Source organism: Ictidomys tridecemlineatus, chromosome 10, assembly GCF_052094955.1.
Source record: "Ictidomys tridecemlineatus isolate mIctTri1 chromosome 10, mIctTri1.hap1, whole genome shotgun sequence".
NCBI classification, from domain to species: Eukaryota; Metazoa; Chordata; class Mammalia; order Rodentia; family Sciuridae; genus Ictidomys; species Ictidomys tridecemlineatus.
Genome location: NC_135486.1, coordinates 54,286,450 through 54,309,160, shown reverse-complemented (window position 1 = coordinate 54,309,160; position 22,711 = coordinate 54,286,450). Strand labels below are relative to the sequence as shown.

General features: G+C 41.3%; 1 protein-coding gene across 1 annotated transcript in view; it reads left to right on the top strand.

Moving 5' to 3' along the window:
- The window catches only part of Kif26b (kinesin family member 26B), a 483,473-nt gene that overhangs the window by 195,710 nt on the left and 265,052 nt on the right, over positions 1 to 22,711 (top strand). The gene's annotated exons all lie outside the window — the stretch shown is intronic.

Below are 22,711 nucleotides of genomic sequence, written 5' to 3'. Positions count from 1 at the left end.
TTGCCAGATAATAGCTCATATTATCTGATACAAATATATAAAAGACAAATTAGGAGATGGTAGAGCAGGTGCAATATAAGGAAAAGAGAGAGCTTCTCTGTTTACTGAAGTGCAACCAGGTGCCAAGTAGATTTTTGGGGATGTTACCTGTGTTAGTCAGCTTTGCATTACTATAACAGAATACTTAAGACAGTCAACTTAAAAAAAAGCAAAGCTTTGTTTTGGTTAGCAGTTTTGGAGCTTTCAGCCCATAGTCAGGCAGACCCATTGCCAAATTTTGTGCCTGTGGTGAGGCAGCACATTACAGCTAGGAGCACCAGGTGGAGCAAGCTACTCTCTTCAAAGTAGTTGAGAAGCCAAGATAGGGATAGGAATTGGCTAAGGTCCCAACGTCCTCTTTGAGGGCACACTCCTAATGACCTAACTTCCTTCCATCAGGCCCTACCTCTCTCTAGTGCCATGGGCTGGAGGAGATCACACTTTTTTTTTTTTTTTTGAGATCACACCTTTAACATGTGGGACTTTGGGGGACAATCAAGAGCCAAGCTACAGCACTATTGCTGGGACATGTCCTCTAGATGCAGTGGTGTGCTGAAGTCCTCACATATGCCACATGAGAGTTTATACCTTGGAAGTAAGTAAATGTTACAAATTGGTGCATTTTTTCAAGGAAAGTTCATTTTAAAATCTTTACCAGTATATCATTACCTCAACTTGGCTTTACTCTGGGGCAGCTTGAGGAGTCCCCAAAGCTCCAAAGTCATATCTATTTACCAATACGACGTTGAGTTTATTCACCACGCTGCAAGTGCAATGGAGGAAGGTGATACAGTGATCAAAGGACAAAATTTGGAGCCAGACAGCCTGACATTTATATCCTTCCTCTGCTATTTCCAGCTCTGTAACCTTTGGCAAACTTCTCTGGGCCTCAGCCTCTTAATCTGTAGAACAGAGGAAACAATTTTTACCTAGCAGTGGTGTTGTAAAAATTAACAACTGTGACAGTTTGCCCTCCCAAAACAATGTCCTGCAGAAAATCCTGGCTTTATGAGTAAGTACCCTGGGACTTATTTCTGTTTGACAGCTGGATTGTGATATCTCTCTTTAGGGTCCTTCTTTTTACAACAAAATAAGAACTTTACCTTTTATGTATCTAGTTTCCAAAATTTATTTATGAACCCACTTTAATTAAAAATATGGGATCAATATACTTCATACTCTTACAACAGACAATAATCTTGGAATATTTTTCTTTCTGGTACTCAAAATCTCAGGATGGAAGCTGTTTTGTTAAGAGACAATCCTTTAAAGGATGATTAACAAATTACTTATGATTTTTTTGAGACAGTTTTTGCTATGCTTTCCAGCTGGTTTTGAACTTGAGATCCTTCTGACTCAGCATCCCTAGTAAGTGGGATTACAGGTGTGCACACCACACTTGCCTCTCCTTAAATTACATCTTTGAGTAAAGTTAAAATACTGAAGAAAATATTTATACAGTTAAATGAAATCAACTTAAACCTTTTTATAATTACCCTGAAATGTGATTTTAATCTTATGCCTTTACACCTTCATTATAAATGATGATAAGAAACAACTATTTGAATTTTGCTTTAGTATTTGCTGTGAAATGTGAGAATAGACACTGGCTATGCATTATTGGGGGGACTAATCTTGTGCTTCCTTGAGAAACCTATCTTTTTCATCCTTTTAATAAGGAGTCATGAAGTTCATGTTTCCCTGTTTACCTTTGTGCCAGGAATATTAGAATCAAGTTTGAAACCAATCATTAGAAGAAATACAAACTTCTTGTTTGGCATGTTAGGCTTCTCCACTCAATCCTGTTTTCCTTGTGTTCATATCTGTTTTATTAATTTTACTTTATCTTTAAAAACCTACAAATCCTTTTTAGAAAGAAATCAAATAACTGAATGAATGAATGCTTGTAAATGGGTGAAGGAAGGCCGATGACAATAATTAACCATATTTTAAAAGCTGTGTAGGAGCTGGGGGTGAAGCCCAGTGACAGAAGATCCCTTCACTTAACATATGCAAGACACTGGTTCTATCCTAAGTAATAAATAATAAAAACTAAAATGATGTAATATGAGGCACGATTAGGGGAATGGAGGATTTTAGGCTGAATAAGAGGAAAGAGAGGGCTGGGGATGTGGCTCAAGCGGTAGCGCACTCGCCTGGCATGCGTGCGACCCAGGTTCGATCCTCAGCACCACATACTAACAAAGATATTGTGTCCACCGAGAACTGGAAAATAAATATTAAAAATTCTCTCTCTCTCACTCTCTCCTTAAAAAAAAAAAAAGAGGAAATAGAACATGAATGTGTCTTCAAATATTTGAGACACTATAGTTCGAAGAGAAAATAGGCATAATTTTTTACTATTCTTGAGAACAGAATAACACCTAATGTCTATTGATTGGTTGATTCATCCCCAACTTTTCTATGTACCTGCTCTATCAAGGAATATGGAAGAGGTCCCAAAGGAGACAAGTTTCTGCTTGACTCACAAATAACTTTCTAACAATCAATCAGAGCTCTCCAATAATGGGATCTATTACCTTGTGAAGTAGGGAGCCTCCCATGTGGGAAATCCCAAAAGAGACTAAGCACCCTGAAAAATAGCCTGCATCAGAGAACAGAGATGGATTTGTTGGCCTCCATAATTGTCTTCTGTTTGGAAGTTTCCATGTTAAACTGAAGGATTAAGTTGTTTCAAAGTCAATGGGGGTGAGAAGAGGAAAGGCAATAAAAATACCTTCACAAACCAGTTTCTTTACCCTGTGACCCAGGTGATTCCTATAGGTGCCTTGACCCTTGATAAAATAATCCTGGTTGCTGGGGGATGGTGTGGGCAGCCAGGGATCATGGAGCCTGAGGTCGTCTCCTCTTGGAAGTCTTAACAGCTTTCAGGGCCACTGTAAGGATTACTTGAACCATGAACAGGGAAGATGCATATCTCTCTATGGAAATAAGAGGAGGAGGCCGACATTTGGTTGATATGCCCCAAACCCTGCTTCTTTTAGAGAGAGGTCAGGCAGAGAGACTCAGGCTCTTAGTGTAGCTATGGGTTGATGAGAGGCAAGTCTTCTGCTAGAGGTGAACCAATCCTTACTTGACATCTTCTACATTAAATTCTAGAGTGGACATTAGGTAGAAAAGATATGGAATTATCCTTTGTAGTCCTAAAGGGGACATTTGGCTTGAAAGAAATTTTTTTCCCACCATTTTTATCCACTTCCAAGAGAATTAGAATATACACATGATCATACATATGTGTACATCCATGTGTACATACATATTTTCTGAAATAAATTTTAACTTACAGAAAAGTTGCAAGAATAAAAATATATAAAGTATAAAGGTCATCTAAAAAAATAAAAAGTATAAAGGACACCTTATTCCCTGTACCCAGTTACCCACTAATACTTTTCTGAACCATATGAGAGTGAGATGTATACACCATGATTTATATCCTTAAATACTTCAGTGCATATTTCCTGGGATATGGGATCAACTTCAGTAAAATTAACATTGATGGATACCTTTTAATAATCTATCATCCATACTCCATTTTTTTTCCCCATTTGACCCAATAATTTCCTTTTTATAGCATTCCTTCCCCTCTAGTACAGGGTCCATTCCAGGATCAGATTGCATTTAATCATCATATCTCTTTTTGAAGATCTTTTAGCAGTCACAATATTAGTTCTTGGTCATTTTAGTAACTTATTCTAAATCATTAAATAGAAATACTTCTGATCTTAGGGCATATTTCACTTACAATTATCCTTTCATTCCCTTGAAAACCAGGGTTATATTCTATGGAGTCCATGCCCCTTCCTTTCTGTGGAAAGTGTTTTCATATGTAGGTTGGGAGGGAGGAGGGTGAGGGATTTGGAGGTGTGCCTTTTACACATGATTGTCTTTATGTAGTTTAAAACACATCGAAGCAGATCAGATCCTTTAGGATCTTTCTCAAACTCCTGCTGTCAGTCTGATCTACTGTCAAGAAGACATCATTACCCTAAGTACATGTATGAAGACACGAATGGTGTGATTCTACTTTGTGTACAACCCAGAGACATGAAAAATTGTGCTGTGTATGTGTACTATGAATTGAAATGAATTCTGCTGTCATGTACAACAAATCAGAATAAACAAATAAATAAATAAATAAAAGAAGGACTCTCCTTTATCCTTGAAGAGAGAACAGATCATTTAAAAAATCTTTGTTTTATATTAAACCAACAGATTCTTATAAATCTAGAAACAGAAATACCTTACATTTACCCAGAGTCCTTATCTCAGCACTTACACATGCATTTTATGATTCAACAGCAACACATGTGGTAATTAAGCATTTCTATGCAGGCAGTGCTTTGGTTAGCTCAGTAAAGGGTATATTCAGCAATTCTGGTCCCTGCCCTACAGAACTACTTGCTTCACACGCATCAATATGCATTATTAAATATAATAACACATCAAGTAAAAATGTGCCTAACACTTGCAAAACATAATACAGACCTAGAATTGTTGCAATCACAGAGAAGCCGAATAATTTGCCAAAGATTACTTCAAGAAAATAAACATCAGAGTTACTTACAGTACCAACACTCTGTCCCTTACTTTCTCCCTACAATTCCTGACTTTCAAAATGCCCTTTATGAAGGTCTTCCTTAGAGTCTACTCTAAAAAAAAGGGGGAGGGGGGATAATGCAAGAGTAATAGAAGATGCCATTTTAAAAAAAGGTCACAGAAGTCTGGTACATAGTTTCTTTAGGGGAAAAAAAAGTTAAATGTAAAGAAAATGGCTTCTCATGTTCTGAAAGTATAATTTTATATGGAAGGGACTTCACTGTGGGCTGCATTTGAGAAGCTGCAGAGGCTGGGAGAAAGGCAGATCTGTAACCTTTTCTAATCCACCTCTGGTAACTCTCGATAAAGCCTTTCTTTTTGACTCTCCTAAGTATTTCTTCTTTTCAACTTTTACATTCCATTTATTTTACCTTTACTTATTTAACAATAAATTATAGACCGCCCCCCCATGGACTTTTAAAATAACATGATTTTAATTTAATTTTATTTAAATATTTTCTGAGTTCATAACATTCTGAATGCATAAGTATAACCTGAGGAAGGTGTGCCCACAGAGTATAAAATAGTCACAGAGAGGCTTGGGGTTGTGGCTTAGTGATACAGTGCTTGCCTACCTTGCATGAGATCCTACTCCCCAATACCACCAAAAACAAAAAACAAAACCAAAAAAGTCACAGAGATAGTGAAATTAGTTTGAAATCACATTTCCCTTGACTAGTTGAAGATTCTTTAGATATGTGTTATGTAGTGGTGGCTACCAGGCACACCTGGGTGTTAAGCACTTGAGATGCAGCTAGTCTGAAATGAATTATGGTGTAAGCATAAAATGCATGTTAGATTTCAAAGATTTGGTCTGTGAAAAAGAATGTAGGAAGTTTTAAAATAGTGATTACATGTTGAAATGATGATATTTTTTGATATACTAGATTAAATAAGATGTTATTAATTTTAGCTCGCTCGTTACACTTTTTAAATGTGGCTACTAGAAAATTCAAAGAAACATGTGAGGCTTGCGTTTGTGGCTCCCATTATATGTCTATTGGAAAGCTCACCCCCTAGAAGGAAAGAAAATATAGAATAAAAAACCTCAACTCATTCCATGTATTTTACAGTGAATTACTGAAGGGAAAGCTAAATATCCAATGATCCTGTTTGTTGTTGTTGTTGTTGGATTTGGGTTTCATTCAGCCTTCTTTAATTAAATCTATTGTAAATCTGCCCCCAAGGTCCCAGTTGGGAAGAGAATGGAGCCTTTTTGTTTGCCTTAACAATTTTGAAGAAAATCCTGAACTCATTTCAAAAATGACTAATTTTTAAATGCTTTTGTTAAAATGCTTTCCATTTACATGGGTAGGAGGTCTGATTAATATAGAATTTTCAAGAAGCTAAAGAATTGGGAAAATTACCCAGACATTTCTGAAAGGACCTTTCTGGTCTCACAGAGAAGCCTGCAGGGGACTTAAGGGCCCTTAAAAATCACAGATCAGCCATACAACTCTGTGTTCACACCTTCCTTTCAATAAACAGAAACATTGGTAAAGATAAAATATTTATTCCTAAGTGTCTATAACTGGATTTATGGATATAACTTGCTGGATATTATTGCCTGAGCAAACCCATGTAACTGTGCACGTAAAGCATGTTTTTATTAGTTCCTACATAAAATTTTTATGATAATGGCAAACAAAGGACCAATTTAGTTTAGCTGAGTTTGTTCTTATTACTCCAGCTTCCAATAGATAAGCAATGGCAAATAGCAGCAGTCCACAGGGAAGAGGGGCGGGTCTCGGAGGGCGGGGGCTTCTGGCAGTGGGCTGGGAAGGTTGGGAGGCCCCAGAAGGCCCGCCAAAAATGAAGGAGGGCAAGGCTGGTGAGAGGTGCCATTAGTTTTTTCAAGCTGTTGTTGGGCAGCTCCAAGTCCCAACTGTGGAGTATTCAAATTTAGTCTCTGAAAAGGCCTGCATAACTACTATTGAAAGAACTCCCACATACTGTATTTCAACTGGAGAATTACAGAGAAAAAAAGGTTCAAGTGGCTTATTGTGGGTCATCTCCCACTCTGGGATTTAAACAAAGCACAAACAGAACAAAGTTCCTTTAAACCGGGGTGCCTTCATCTGAGTCCCTCCTGTCTGCAGGGTTTGGCAGGCTCCAAGGACAGAGAACCCACGCCTCTCATTCCCATTACTGCCTTTTTATGTTTGACCCTTGAATGTGGCAAAGGATCCCCACGGTGACCTGGATTAGAGAAAAGTCGCCCCTCTCAGAATTTGAAGATAAAGCACTTTCCTAAATACTGCCTTTTCCTTCCCAATAAAAACGGATCATCAAGCAAGCATGATTCCTGAACCAACAAATAGGAGATTGGATTTGACATGTGTAAATGTTCTCAGGGGACAATAACACAAAATATTTTAAATTGAATGAACTTGAAAAATGAAAGACACGATTGTCATAGATATGTTATCGCTGAAGGCTGCCTTAGACAGAAATCAGCTGAGAAGATGGGCATGCATGATGTGCCAGGTTCATTCTGGGCTAAGTTCTGTCCGAGACATTAATGAAATTACAACCTTTGATTATAGGGTTATGCTAGTTTAAGTTCTAGCATTAGAAGCCTTTATACATAAAAAAAAAAAACCTCAGACCTTTTTTTTGAGTGGGAGGTGGGGGTACTGTGCATTGAACTCAAGGGCGCTCGCCCACTGAGCCACATCCCCAGCCCTATTTTGTATTTTATTTAGAGGCAGGGTCTCACTGAGTTGCTTAGTGCCTCACATTTGCTGAGGCTGGCTTTGAATTCATGATCCTCCTGCCTCAGTCTCCTGAGCCACTGGGATTACAGATGTGTACCCTTGCATTGGGCCAAAAAACTTATGCTTTTGAGAAGAGTTTCCCAGGCATCTGGCCCATCTCCTCCTTTAAGAAGTTGTATGCCAGAGTCACTGTGGTCAGCTTGTGTACTTGGATTGTTCTTACAGGTCTAGAGAAGAAAGGTGCCTTCAAAACTTCCAATCCCACTTTTTGGCTATATTCCTTTTAGGACTAATCTAAATTGAAGTTCTTTGTTGTACCTATTTACTCAGTGGGCCTGTAACTGATTCTCAGATGTGTCTTTGAATATTTTAAATGATATTTCTTAGTGTTCCTTCCCCTCAAGAGGAGTAGTTTTCATTCTTTCTCAGAGATATTGTTTGAGTTTGCTCCCTGTTGGAAGGACAATTTAGGTGTGTGTGTGTGTGTGTGTGTGTGTGTGTGTGTGTGTGTGTGTGTGTGTGTTTATTTTGGCCTCATCTCAGGCTTCAGGGAATAAAATCAACTACATCCTCAGCTACCTACAAAATGGGTACGTACGTGTCTTTTCACTCTTGGTGATGTTTTATGATTCTGCTGGTGGTGAGCCCTGTACAAATTCTTAATGGCATTGTTTTTAATACTTAACACCAAGAGGACTATTCTGGGTCATTAGAGTTACTCCAAAAAGCAAGATTTATTTTTTGCCCTCATGGAACTGACCTTCCAAAATGGAGATGTTGCTGTCTGCACTAACAAAGAGTTGATATGAGTGTTGTGAGTTCCCAATCTGTATTGGAAATTGCCATTTTGGGTCATCAGCTTCTTTCAGAGATGGCCTGGTTGATTCCAGCCTCAGGATCTGAAAACTTGGCCCTGTTTGCATGATTGCCCTACATATATGGAAGTGCCTCAGACTTTCAAGTCACTTTGAGATAAGAATAGAATCATGGTCTGGGGATGGGGGGTAAGGAAACAACAGACTTAGCTAAGGTGTTGCTTTCTCTCAAAAGATTGTTAAGAGAATAATTCAGTTTGGGGAACTTGCAACAAGATGGATTTTTTAAAATGCAGCTTGAGAGTCTTTTAACTCAGGATTAGATGAATAGCTTTTCAAGTGTGTATGAAAGACAAGAATCCCAAAAGATCAGCTCTGTTTTAAATAGCAGACTCCAGGGACTCAAGGTTTGTAACAAAAGGGCAGATATGGAAGAGATGAACTCCCAGGTCCAACTCTGTTTGAGAATAAAGCATGCTGGCTGTGGTCCCTGAGGTGTTGGGGAATGCCAATCTTGCTGGCTCTGATTTGTTAGCTCAGGGAGTCTAGTTAGATATGCTCACAATAAGTTAGTTGGTATTGACTTTGCGAGGCCTGACCCATATTATAAAGTTCCAACAAGTGGAAAGTATAGCTGAGCTTTGGGGAAAGCCATAGCATACACAATAGAAGAGAAAAAGCAACATCTTAGATGAACAGAGAAGAAATTTGAGTGGAACCACCAAGTGAAGAAATTAGGACACTGGATGGAATGTTACAACCACAACAGGAAAAAAAGAAGAAGAATATTTATTTAGCAAAGACATGATGAGACTTTACAATTGTCTGGTGTCAACTCACACAGAAAATCTTTGTCTCTGCTAATTACGCAAAAATCAGTGTGGGGGAATGCTGTTAAAATTGTATAGACTTGAAGTTGGACAAAGACAAAATATTAACTTGGGAATTTTGTTTTATAACTCGTGAGGGGTAAGATTTTTAAATATTCCTAAAATTGAGTACTTGGGGTGAAGGAAGGAGTTAGGGAATCCCCACATATCATTAAATATCTAAAGCATTCTTAATGTTATTTTTATTAATGAAATGCAAAATGGCAAAAACACATGTAAATAAATATATTTTATTAATAATCCAAATCCACTAAGTGACCCTATTTAGAATACCATCAGCTGCAAAATATCATGGGTTTGGTGACAAGATTAGAATCAATCCTGATTACGATTAATGATCCAGAGCTTCCTAGTAAGCAACTCTGATGAGCTGTTCTCTGGATGTGTGGGAATAGTGTGAAAGCTTAAATCCCAGTTTTGTAGAGGAAGGGATTCTAAACTCAGATGGGGATTACATAGAACAATTCCAGACATCTTCAACAGACTGTTTAAGGTCAGCTTACGAATGCTTGCCTACTTGTGTGCAAGTTTGCAAAGAGAATTTTAAAGCATTGATTTTGACTCTCATGCCATTTTTATTTGACAAGGAGGATATTTGAGAGTGTTTGTAGCTAATATTCCTTATGATGTACCTCTGATTTTGGAAGCTAAGATGCAGAGAGGTATTAAGGGTTCCACAGTGGGTCATCTGGGTAAAACTGAGCCCATGGCCTAGCTAAACTATAGTGACTGATACGCCACTGTATTACTGAAATTTTCAACCTCTTTAGAATTTCTGCTGTCCTATCCTAGACTACATCTAAGGGCTTTTCCAGATCCATTTTTTTTTCCTGGATTGTGTAGAATGTGGCATTTTTGTAGTCAATAAACAGAAAATACGAGATTAAGTCAAAACTGGAGCCATATAAACCAGTACATTACTCTGGGACAATGAGCTGACGCTGAACTACATCAATTCCTTGTTCAACGTCAGTTATTTAGGGCAGTGGTGGGGAGTGTTTTTGTTTGTCATAGACATGTTTGTAAGAGTTCTCATAAAGTTCACTTGAATGTTAAGTTAGGGACATATTTTAAAGATATAATAAGGATGTTTCTAAATGTTCCTGTTTTATATTTGGGGTTATGACTTTCAGAACCACAGGGCACATTTGGCTGCATTATCTCATTTTATCCCAGACACTCAAGTTCTCTTCACTGGGAAAATCAGGGCTAAGAGAGGGGAAATGACTTTCCGAAAGCCTCCTATGTTGTTCCAACAGAGCCAAGCCCAGAATTAGTTCTTCTTCAATGCAGCATTTGCAGAGAGCCTGATACCTGTCATACCCTTTGCCAGACACTGGGAAGACACTGATCATTCAGTTTGGTCCGTCCTGCCTCCAATTGGAGCATCTTACCTTAGTGGTTATGATGCAGGTGGGTGGGGGCAGAGCAGAGAAAATCATGGGATCTAGAGCCAGGCCCAGCACTGTCAGTTTCTTTGAAGAAACCCAAACAAGGAAAAACACTTTCCCTGGCTGATCTGAGCCCTGTAGAACTGTGCTGTCCTGGTTTCTGGTGTTTGGGCTCCAGTAAACACAGACCTCATTCACCCCTGTGTCTTGTATGGGCTCTCCTTTCTGCCATCCCTTGCATCATCTGGGGTGTATGTATGTGCGTGTGCGTGTTCGTGCATGCACATGTGTGTTGCATGCATATACGTTATTGTTAAGTGTCCAGTACTATTTCTTGCCTTTGTCCCGAATGCAAGGTTGCCTAGGCATTCACTTCACTGGCCATTCTGCACTTACAGCCCAGTGTTGTCTACAGACCCCTCATTATGTTTTTGCACAAGAATTTAAAACAAATATGAGGAAGTGGGATGATGCCTACAAGGAATGCACCTTGTAAGTTCCAGATCACAATGCACTGCCTTGAAAAAATTTTCAAGAATTACCCAAGATTTCAATGAAGAATAGTGACATAGACCCTGGGAAGAGATGACCTCTTAGAGATGCATGATGATGCCCTTCATCCAGAGGGGGAAAAAATACCAGATTAAACGTAGATGGAAAAGGCCAGGATCTGTATTAGAATTAAATGCTACATCAGTTCCAGCTAATCTAATGTTCAGTTTCTTAATCTTATTGTGTTTACCCTTAGCAGCATAACTAATAAACAATGCTGTTCTGCAAAAGGAACATAAAGCAAGTATTCAGATATTCAGAGAGTCCAAGCCCTTTCTTCAAAGGCTAGGACTGTTTTTTGTTTTTGTTTTTGTTTTTTTAATGGAAAAGGGAAAGAGGATGACTCTGAAATTTAAGTATAGTATAAAGAAAAACTGGGGCAGAGGGGTGGGCCATCAGCCTCTGGGCTTGAATGTTCCTGGAAACTGTATTCTTTGATCCCTGGCTCCATATTCCAGAGAATTCCTGCTCTCCAGCCATGGCTGTCACATGCTCACACTAAAGCTCTTGGAGAGGAAAAATTACTGACCTCCCCTCTCCTGTTTTCATCCTTGCATGGGGGTTTCTTTCTTCTCCTTCCTGATACCTGTCATACCCTTTGCCAGGCACTGGGAAGACACTGATTATTCAGTTTGGTCCATCTGACTCCAATTGGAGCATCCTACCTTAGTGGTTATAATACAGGTGGGTCGGGGCAGAGCAGAGAAAAAAAAATCCTTCTTTTTATTTTTGTCCTTTTCTCTCTCTCTCTCTTTCTTGTTTTCCCTTTCTCTCCCCCACTTCAGCCACTCAACACTGTATTGAGCTCAGTATGTGCTGAAGTACTTAATTAAAGAAAGATTTCTGTGCCCATAATTTTTTAAAACCAGGTGAAAATAACCATTCATCGCTTAAAACAAATAAAATTCCAGCAATTCCAAACCAGCTAGATTAAGTTCACTTGCATGTGCATGTATTTGTTAATTAAGGCATTAATGTAATTTATTAGATATTTCCCATATCTAGACACTGTCCTGGGCTGTTAATAGTGAGGAGAATAGACATACACATTCCCTGATTCATAAGGACCTACTCTCCTGTTAGGGAGAGAGACTGGGGACAGACAGACAGTTACAAAATGAAAGAGTGGCTGGGGGGTGGTTAGCTCAGTGATAGAGGGTGTGCCTAGCATTGCACAAGCCAATCCTCAACACCAAAATGGACCCCCACATTAAAACAGATGCTCTGGTATCCTAATGACAGGTTTGAGGAATGTATGGAGGCTTTGATCATTCAGTGTTGGGAAGAATAGTCAGGACATGCTTCCTGGGGCTCAGTCGACCATTTGTGGGTGAAAAACCTTGGTAACCTTCCCCCATAGAAGAGCAGACCCAAGTGATTGAGAATATTAAGAAAGGGGTTTCTCCTCCCAGGTTTTGGGAGCTGACCTGGAAACAGCCTCTTGTCTGACCCTGATGTCGGGGCTGAGGTGACTAGACTTGTGATTTCCTCTTGATTCTTCAGCCTGAGTTTGCTCAGTTGCAAATTGGCAATGAAATAAATTACATTAAGATTCAGACCATTTGACTTTATTTTCATTTGATCATAAAAGTCACAAAACACTGGGTAGAGAGAGCCTTTTAGTGCATATTGAGAAATTATTCAAATGATCCCTTTTTTCTTTATCAGATTGTTGGCCGTTAGCCATCTCCTGCAGGGGGTAGCCATAGTTAGGGAGCTGTACATTCTTTAGATGATGATGGGCCCAATCCCCACAGTGTAAACTAAAGGAGAGAAGGGAACCAAGCCCCAAAGCGGTCCCTGCTCCACATGACTGACAGTTTGATAACAGTGATGCCAACTTCATAGGGTTGTTGGGGTTAAATGTGGCAATGCCTGTAACATAGCTCATGACAAGCACTCAAAATGATCATTATTAAAATGTTGATCCATGAGGGCACCTGATGTTTCTTCCTTAAAGGTCTCTCAGGCTGAAGTTCTCTTTCACATCAACTGGACTCCTTGAATATTTATATGTCCTTGAATATATCACTGAAGCCACCCTGCAAAACATAACTGAAGGTTAAGTATTCAAAGTATCACAGTTGAGCATGACTACTAGGTGAATTAAAATGTGCTTGTAGAAGAAATACTGCAAACTTGATGATTAGACGTTAGCCTTTGTTTTATAAGAGATTCTTTAAGCCAGGTGTGATAGTGCATGCCTGGGATCCCAGCTGCACAGGAGGCTGAGGCAGGAGGATGGAAAGTTTGAGGCCAGCCTGGGCAACTTAGTGACACTCTGTCTCAAATAAAAAATAAAATGAGCTAGGGATGTAGCTCAGTGGTAAGTGCCCCCTGGGTTCTATCCCTAGTACCAGGAAGAAGAAGAAGAAAAAAAAAGAGGTTCTTTTAAAAACACATTTGAACTCTGCCTTAGGCTGCATATGTTGGAACTGCAAAATCTAAGGGAGGAATCTAAAATAGAAATGCAGATAGCCCTTTGCCTCACATTTTTCCAAGTGGAGAGGTGGCCCTGCCCTTTTACCTTCTAGCAAAACAAAGAATAAAAGAAAACAGTTACCAGGTGCTGAAGGGCCAGATTTAAGCCCTGATAACGGGTTTCATGAAACTGAGCAGCCTCTTCTATTTGCTCAGTCTCATCACATAGGGCGGAACACTGATGAAGGTGAGGCTATAAATTAAGGGGGAAGAAAAGGCAGCCCTCGTAGGCCCTGTGTGTCACTGGTTGTGGAATTCTCTTTTGCAAGAGGTCACTGAGTCAAATGCTGTGGATGGATAATTTTATGGCCACTAATAAAATTTATAGCCAAACCAAGCTAAGATAATAAGGGTAATCAAACGTCCAGTCCTGGGACATACGAATCCCATCTTGGCCTGTTGAGGCTGGCTGGGGACAGAGGGGGTGATCAGCCCAGGGAGGAGTTTATCTGTGTAACCCAAGGCCAGACTCAGAGTCTTAGAGGTGATTTGTGTGTGCATAGGAGCCGTGGGGACAGGGCTAGACCGGGGGCAAGCTTCCAGTCTAGGAAGCCACCACCCGTGCGCCAAAGATAGCATTCCAAGAGCACTAGGAAAATGAATTGCATTTATTTATTTATTTTTAATTTTATTTAAATGTCTAAGAGTAAACCCTGCGCCTAAGGAAGGATCTGGAATACTAGGTTATGAAAAGAATGTTAGCTGGCTATTCAGGTGTGACTTAGCAGGCTTGAGGGAAGATAAGAAAGGATGGTATTTTATTTACACAAGTGGAAAGAAATCGAATAATGTTTAATGAGAGAGTCAAGTTCATGTGGGAGCTTTCCTCAGCCCAGATCCCCCCAGCTTGCCTGCTCTCCTCCTCTCCTTCCCCTCCCCCTTTCCTTCCCCTCCCCTTCCTTCCCTCTGTGGAGGGCCCAGCCTGACTCAACTCCTGCAGCCCTCAGGCATGGGCTAGTTGGGGTCTTGTCTCTTTGCACGTGACCACCCCAGATAAGACACACCATGTGCAGAGACACATCAGAGACACTGGAGGACAAAAACCCTAGGCTCTTGGCCATCTTCTCTGACTCTGATGCCCTCATTCATAGTCCTCATAACCTCCCTAAATGGCAGAGCAGGTGCATGACCTCCTGGAACAAATTAAAAGAGTTTAGCTCCTTAGTATTGTTTTGTGTGCATGTGTGAGTACGCATGCGCTAAAATATACATGACCTAAACTTGACCATCTTACCCGTTTTGAGTCTACAGTTCAGTGGTCTTAAGTCCATTCTCCTTGTGCGGCCATCACCACCACATACCTCCAGCACCTTTGTCATTCCAAACCCAAACTCCAGACTGGACACCAACTCCCCATTCCCCATGTCCCTTGCAACCCCCGTTCTACTTTCTATCTCTATGGACTTGACTATTCTACATACCTCCTAGAAGTGGAATCATGCAGTGTGTTCTGTGTGGTAGCTGTAGTTATTTTTTAGATAATGTTTAGAAAGGGGAATATTCATTGTATTGCCCTCGTACATGTTATTCAAGCAAAAAGAACCCGGCAGATAGTGAACTTGCTGCAATGTTTGCTGAGACTTCTGAACAAAAATGAGTCTTGCTGATGTTGGCTTTTGCCCCCTCCCAGACCCTGCTGAAAGCAGGCGCAGTGCCCCCTACCCTGCCTTTGAAACATGGCATTGCAGTTCTGAGTTGTTCTGGTTTCGAGGTGAAGGGACAAACAGGGTGACCCAGTACCTCAGGAGCAGAAAGTTTGGGAATAAAAGAGCTGAGTGACATCAGTTATCGAGGATGGAGGGCATCAGGGTCCAGAGGAGACACTGACACACACGGGTACTGCAGAGGAGGGAATGGTCGCCGGTGGAGTGTGCCAGCGCTTCCCTCTTAAGTGGGCCATTTCTTTTGTTTCTCGGCCTGCGAGGATGAAATCAACATAACTTGTGAAATGAAGCATTTCAGTCCCCAGAGGGAGAAGCACTGAAGCAAAAGACGTGTACCCGTGGCTGTCAAGAGCAGGAGTCCTCCATAGCTGCTCTCCTTGGCTCTGGAGGAAGAGTCTGGCGGGTTGCAAAGTGGCAGCTGCTCCTTGGGGGGAGCCATGCTGGGGCCCCCTTCTGCCAGATGCACTCACAGTCAGCCCCACAAGTGACTCCACAAGGGGATGGAGACGTATTCCTAACATGAAAGCAAAGACTCACATAAAGAAGAGGACGTGAAACAATTTTTTTCTGTCTTTTTCTGATCTGAGTAAAAACTGAATAAGGCTTATGTGGGAGGAAGGTGTGTTTCTCTTCACCGTGGTCAGCTTTCTATAATCTGTCCATCTGCCATGGGACATCTGCATGATCAGCTGGAGTTTGTTTTATCTTTGGTTTGAGGATGCCTTGTTTACTCTTTTCTTTTGCAGATATACTTCCCTCCTTTACAGTTTATGTGGGCTTTTTGAAAATGTATTCTAGTGTCTTATTTCCCTAAAAGCAAAGAATTGACAGCATACAAGCTTCCTCAGACAACCCCAGGATTAAAAATGAGCTGCAAACTGATCTTTTTCAAGAAAATTTTGAGTTGATTTATGCTGATTGATCAAGCATATTTATTGAGCACTTACTGTCTATAACAATCATAAAACATTAAGTATCAGTCTAAGGAGCAAATAACAGTAAAAGAGACTCCCAAGACAGTGAGATATTAATTGTGTAAGATAAAATGTTATTAGATGCTATTTTCTGAGATTTGGGGGGAGTACTGAATCATTAAATATAGTTAATTAAAGACTGAATAGGAAGCAATTGCTGTTCATAGATGTCTCTACATAGGAAATGGATACTGTTGGAGTTCCCTGCTGTCTTGGCAGAGTCAAAGGGAGGTGGCTTTCTGGGTCAATAATGCCATTTAAGATGAACCCCCAGGCTGACACATGCTGTAGCTCTCAGAGTCGTTCTTTAGTGGGGGGAGTTAAAGGTCAATGGCTCACAGTTTGCAATTTGCAACATGGAGGCAACCTTAGCAAGAGCCGGATGTCTTTTGGTCTGGGTCTGGGGTCAAGATCATAACCAAACTTAAGATTGACTGTTTCTTTGGGGACAAGTACTGAGCTTCTCATATTGAGACATTGCAAAAACCTTAAAGAGTGATTGGGTTAAAATATATGGAGACGTATGATTTCTATGTAGTCTGTGAGAAGCAGCTGTCATTGTCCCCATAGTGCCATGTGGGATTGTCACATACAGGGAGGACCCCACAGGTACACACATACACATGTGTCAGCACCTGTGCAAACACACGTGTGCAACCTCACCCCTCAACCTTGCTCCTTTTATTACCACCCTGTATTTCATTTACCACTGCCCCCAGAAATTCCCAGCGGGATTTAATGGTGTTTTGAAAGTAACAGATACCATTAAGTAGTGAGATTCCCCCCACCCCATGTAAACGAGCTGGAGAGCTAAAATCAGGTTTTAATCAGAACCAAACCCAAAACAATCCTGTGGTGAAAATCTAGCCCCCCATGTCTGTGATCAGGACCGCCCAGTGAGTTTTCAGCTGCGGCTTTTAGACGAGGAGGAAGGCACATACGCATGATCCTGATAATGAATCCTTTCCACCAGATTTGGGGTTTTTCAAATATGTTGGTTGGATATTTTGAGGTCTGGAAACCTGAATTTTCTCAGGAAGAATTACATATCTTTCCTAGGCTCACCAGAGAAGAAATAAATTAGGAGCAGCCTACAAAGCAGTGGTAAGCCATAGTCCTTTAAAAATGAAGCTCTGGATTCCCCATGGGGCAGTGAAGCTGCAGTTTTGAGGACATCAGCCGTCTTGGGAACGTTTTTGAATAGTGGACTGCAGGGAGGGGCCTGTGAGAAGAGCCCGAGTGAGGAAGCTGTTGGGGGGGGAGGGGCGGGAGTTTGAAGCAGAGAAATGGAACAGCAGGGTTCAGAGTGCAGAATGAAAACCACTCAAACAGATCCAGGTTCTGATCTTGGTTCCTCCACTTGCTACCTATTTTCCCTGTAGAGGTGACAAGCTCTCTGACCCTCAGTTTCCTCCCTGGTGAAATGGCTCCATTGTCTTAGACTCCAGTTTCTGCAGGTGGCCCTGTTAGGACTGCTGTGTGGGCCCCATGGGCATCCACCACAGCCCACTCTTCTGCCCCGAATGTGTGCCGCACACCTGGCCTGGGAGCCAGATGCAAGGTGTTGGGATGACTGGAGAAAGGTCGGGGCCCTTTGGAAATAGATTACCCAAGGCTTTGGGGAAGATTTTTACAGACAGAATAGTGCCTTTATTATACCTAGCTGCAAAAGCAGGGCCTTCTTCTATAGATTGAAATGTGGGGAGTCCCACTAACTGGTGAAAATTCAGAAGCCAAAACACTCATGAGTGCTGTGTCATGGAACAAAAACTGTGGGATTTCTTAGGGAATTTCACTCAGAATTCCACTTCTGAGAACCAGCTCTGGCATAGGGAGGCTGAGGAATCAAGGCCCCCCTGGTGGGTGAGATTTCACCCCTACCATAGGACCAGGGTGGAGGCCAGGGGGCCCAGACTCTTTCCTTCAGAATCACATTGGGAGTGACCTGTTCCCTCCTCGGGCCTCCAGGCCCAGGTTTGACACCGCACTGCTTGCCCCACGAGCAGGCGAACATGGACTCCTTTGTTCCTTCTTGACTCTTCTGAGTCTCTCTTTGACCTAAAGATTTGGCTAAAAACACATTGTGGAAGCCTCTCTGCTATTGAGTTACAGAGAGATAGTGCCTCTCCACACACATCTTCATTTTGGAGAGAGGGAACACGTCTTGGGCTTAGAACAAGTTTCTCCGTCTAGCCTTGTTTCCAATCTCATGAAGTCAGACACTAAGCAAAGTGTATTTTCTATCATCCCCCGAATCTGTCTGGTCCTCAAGTTTTTAAACAAACCTCAGTAACTGAGGTCAGGTGGTATAAGGAAAGAAAATAAAACAAGAAGAATGGAATCAGAGGCCTGTATTTATTCCCATTTGGCTGAGTGAGCCTGAGACAAATCGTGTGTCTCTTCTGAACCTCTTTTATTCTCATCTGTAAAATGGGAAGAGCAGCCCATCTGTCTACACAACTTTGTATTGACTGTTTCCAATGGAAGAAAGGGGAAGTGGTTATCAGCAACTAAGGGGTGGACAGATGTAAGGGCATCTCTTTATGGTGATATATTAGTCATAAATACAGATCGTTAGCCTTCATGTACATCCAATCCAGGAACAAGCTGTCACAGTTTCAGAGAGCCACAGAGAGAATTTGGTTCAGTGCAGTTCTTTCCTATCTGAATCTTACCCAGTGGCAATTATTTTGTTACTTTGATTCATGGGATGATTTAGTTACAGCCTGCGATGTGGTCATAGGGTTAGTTTTCAAGGTTGAGTGAGAATAAATTTTTTGGTGACAAGTATCTTGGTGACAAGCAAGACAATATCCTGGTAAGAAGTTATCCATCAGAACCCAGCACTCAGAAGCCTACATCCCAGTAAATGGGTGAAGGATGAGAGCTTATTTGGCAACAAAGCTCTTTCTCTGTCACTGATTATCTGGAACAGAGACTATGTTAATTGTTAAATTAAAGCATCTGTAGCTGCTTCTACTGAGAGCAAGCCCTGCTCCTCTCCTCTTTATAAAGATGAGCTAAGCAGAGGTAACAGAAGTTGCTTTTGGCCAGCTGTCCTGTAGTGTACATTTGAGCAAGATAGATATTGACTGCCAGGAAACTGTACACAACTTGCAAGAGAAAATTTTTTTAAAAAGGAAGAAGTAAATATTGAAGATATCAGAGATGCCTAGAAATGTTTGCACCTTTGCCTGCCAGAGTGTCTGGCACTACCAAATACCCAATGTGTAGTTATTCATATGAATGAGTGAACAACTGAACTAGTGGACGGAAAAGAAACGGCTGGGGGAGGAGCTCAGTGGTAGAGCACTGGCCTAGCATGTGTGTTTGATCCCCAACACTGCAAAAAACGGTGGGGCAGCACTCCATCCTTGAACTATCACATAGTAGAACAAATCTACTTCACTTGGGCAGCAGCGATAGAGTTGGGGAAAGTATTGTCATATTCTAATAGTCCAACAAAATAGAAAAAGAAAAATGTTTTTTTGTTGTTTTTTTTTTTTAATTTGTGGTGTTGAGGATAGAGCCCAGAGCCTCATGCTTGCTAGGCAAGTGTTCAAAACAATGAAATTTAAAAAAAAAATGTATTCTTAGTTAAGAGAAGACTTAATCAAATAAATGTGAGCAGTAGAAAATATCAATAGCTTAGAGTTATACCATAAACATGTTTTGAGTATCTTTGTATGCCAGGCATTGTGCTAACCTGAGGATGCAGTGGTAGGCAAAACAGCCCTAGGCCTAAATGATGCTGCAAAGTAAGAAAAAAATGATTTATTATTGGATGCATAGTATAATCCAAAGCTCAGACACTGAAAGAAAATTTGACCTATTCCAGAGAGCAAAAGCATGTGCATAGGCCCTGTGGCAGGAAGAGCAGGAAGTGTGTTTGAGGACCTTGGGGGAGGCCAGGGTCCTAGAATGCAGAATGAGGGGGAGATAAATTAGCAGTTGCTGTAGCCAAAATGTTGTGTATTATTTATGAAAATTTGTAATCCCAGATGGAGATAGTCCATGGAAGTACAAAAGAGAACATGAATTTTAGGTGATAAGAGTCTATAGAAGTAGGCGTCTCAGGGTATGCCATCTCTGCATTGTGAAACAAGCAGAACAAAATTTGTAGAGACCACTCAAAATAAACTACGAAATGAGCTCAGTCTGATTCCTGGGTGGGTGGGTGGGGGCGGGTGTGAGTGCACAGAAAAGGATACGAACGTGATTCTGGCTGTGTCTGGAAAGGGGCAGGGTGGGCCATGTGACTTTTACATTAGAAGCTATTATCTGAGTCACACATCTGATGTTGATGCACAATGACCTGTGAGGAGAGTCAACCAGCAAATGAGTGTGTTGTGCCGTTTTTTGACACCTTATGGACTCTGGAGGGGCCTCTCGCCCAGTCTTCTGTGTGTGATGTTGCCTTTTCACTACTGTATTTCTCATCCCAAGTCTGGAGAGATGGGGATGGAATTCCTCGGCCTCAGTGCAGATCAGCTGTCCTTGAAGGTGCCCTGTAAACCACTAGGCCGTGTGTGGGGATTGGCAAGGCGCCTCACACAGAGGCATGGGCTTTTCAATTTCAATTTTATGTGTTTGGTTATCTTCCAAGATAAAAAAAAAAAAAAGTTAATATTTGTTAATGATGGTAGCGGATACACTTGCACATGTTTTATTATCATTTGACTTTTTTCCTATATGCTTTTTTTTTTAAATTAGAAGGAAGGAGAATATATTTATATTTTTAATTGGAAAGAGCGGGGTCAGCTAGAAGGGAGGAGGGAGGAGCACTGGCATGACTTGGCAGATCACTCCTCCAGTCCTCAGATACCTAAAGAGAAGAACTGGAAGACAATGATCTTGTAGACCCATCGTAACTCTTGGGCCTTCCATTATGCTAACTTCTAAAAGCAGTCAATGACTGGATCATCCTACTTGTGGGCTTGAGAATCCAATGTCCCATGCCCATAAATTCCCAATTCTTTAGAAGAGCCAATCTTGCTTGGCCCAAGATAACCAGTAGCTCTCTCTGGAGGAAACTGATGCCTTGAAATTCATTTGCCGAGTGGCATTTTTGAAAAATAATGATCCCGCAGGATGTTCATATCCATCCTGGGCCAGACTCCCGGAGTCTGGAACCATGCGGAAGCCTGTGCTCCTGTGAGGCACCTTCCCATTCCTCACACACATGCTGGCTTCTCTCTGGGTTTGCTGGGCACCTTTAAGGACAATAATACGTACTGAGACAGAAGAATCCTATTTTTTCCTCCCCATACTTCAGATTGGAAATACAGTGATGAAAGGAAAATGACACAAGCAACAGACCGGATGAAAACACCCACTAAAGTGTCTAAGGTGTCACTAATTGCAAAGCACACTCACTTCCTGGCTTACTGACTTTTTTCAAATATATCATTGTGTGTCAAGATCAGATGTGTGCCTTAGATTGTAGATTTTTTTTTTTTTTAACCAGGCACTTACCCACTTAGCCACATCCCCAGCCCTTTTGATTTTTTATTTTGATATAGGGTTTAGCTCAGTTGCTTAGGGACTTGCTAAATTGCTGAAGCTGGCTTTGAAGTTGTGATCCTCCTGCCTCGGCCTCCCAAGTCCCTGGAGGATAACATGTGCCACCAGCCTTTTTTGGCTGTACTGGGAATGGAACCCAGGACCTCACGTGTGCTAGAGAGTGCTCTACCCCTGAGCCACATCCCACGCCCAAATTATAGCTCTTTGAAAAAAACAACGGTGCCATGATTTTGCGGATTTGTTTTGGACGGTCATTATATAGGCTGGCATCCTGTACCACCTGAGTCTCCACAAACACTAATTAATGTGGATAATAGTATTTATAACCATATTCTCAGCTGCCCCCCTCTGGCCGGCCTCCTTCCTCTGGGGGAATGGCAGGAGGGTAGCCTTCCTTTCCTGCCACAGGCAGCAGAGGAAGTGTAGAGGAGGTGACACGGGCCCTCTGCAGAGTCAGCAGCCCTTGCTGAGTGCAGGGAATGTCCTCCGGGCCACCAGCTGCCTTTGCTGCCTCCTCTCCAGTTTCTCTTAGGAGAGTCAAGTTTCTTTCCAATGCGCTGAATGAATGGGAATAAGAAAGTGTGCGCTGGCAGAACTTCAGCCAAACAGAGCCAGGGCTTTCCAAGTAAGAGCAGGAATTTAAGCAGAGCAAGTTTCGAGTCAATGGGACTCAGAGTAAATGGCCATTCTGCTAATAATGAAAAGTACAAATGTTTTTATGTTCCAAGGTTAACAAATGGGATTCTTTCACTGCCCTACTGGCCTGCTCCGTTACAAAGTGGAAACTGTTCCTGATCTTTGCTTTATTGCACTTGTATTTTCCAAGCGATTAGAAGCATTTTCTACTTGGTATATAAGGGTTGGAGTGGGCTCAAGACTTTTTTTTTTTTTTAAAAAAACAGAAGTTGCCTTTTCTTTTAAACTAACATTTTCTCATTTTGCAAGTAGACTGACGTTTTAAAGAACAGGTTTTTCGAATAGCACATTTAGACTTTGCCTCTGTAATTATCACATTTGTCATGAGATTAGCACTTTCCAACAGTATTCT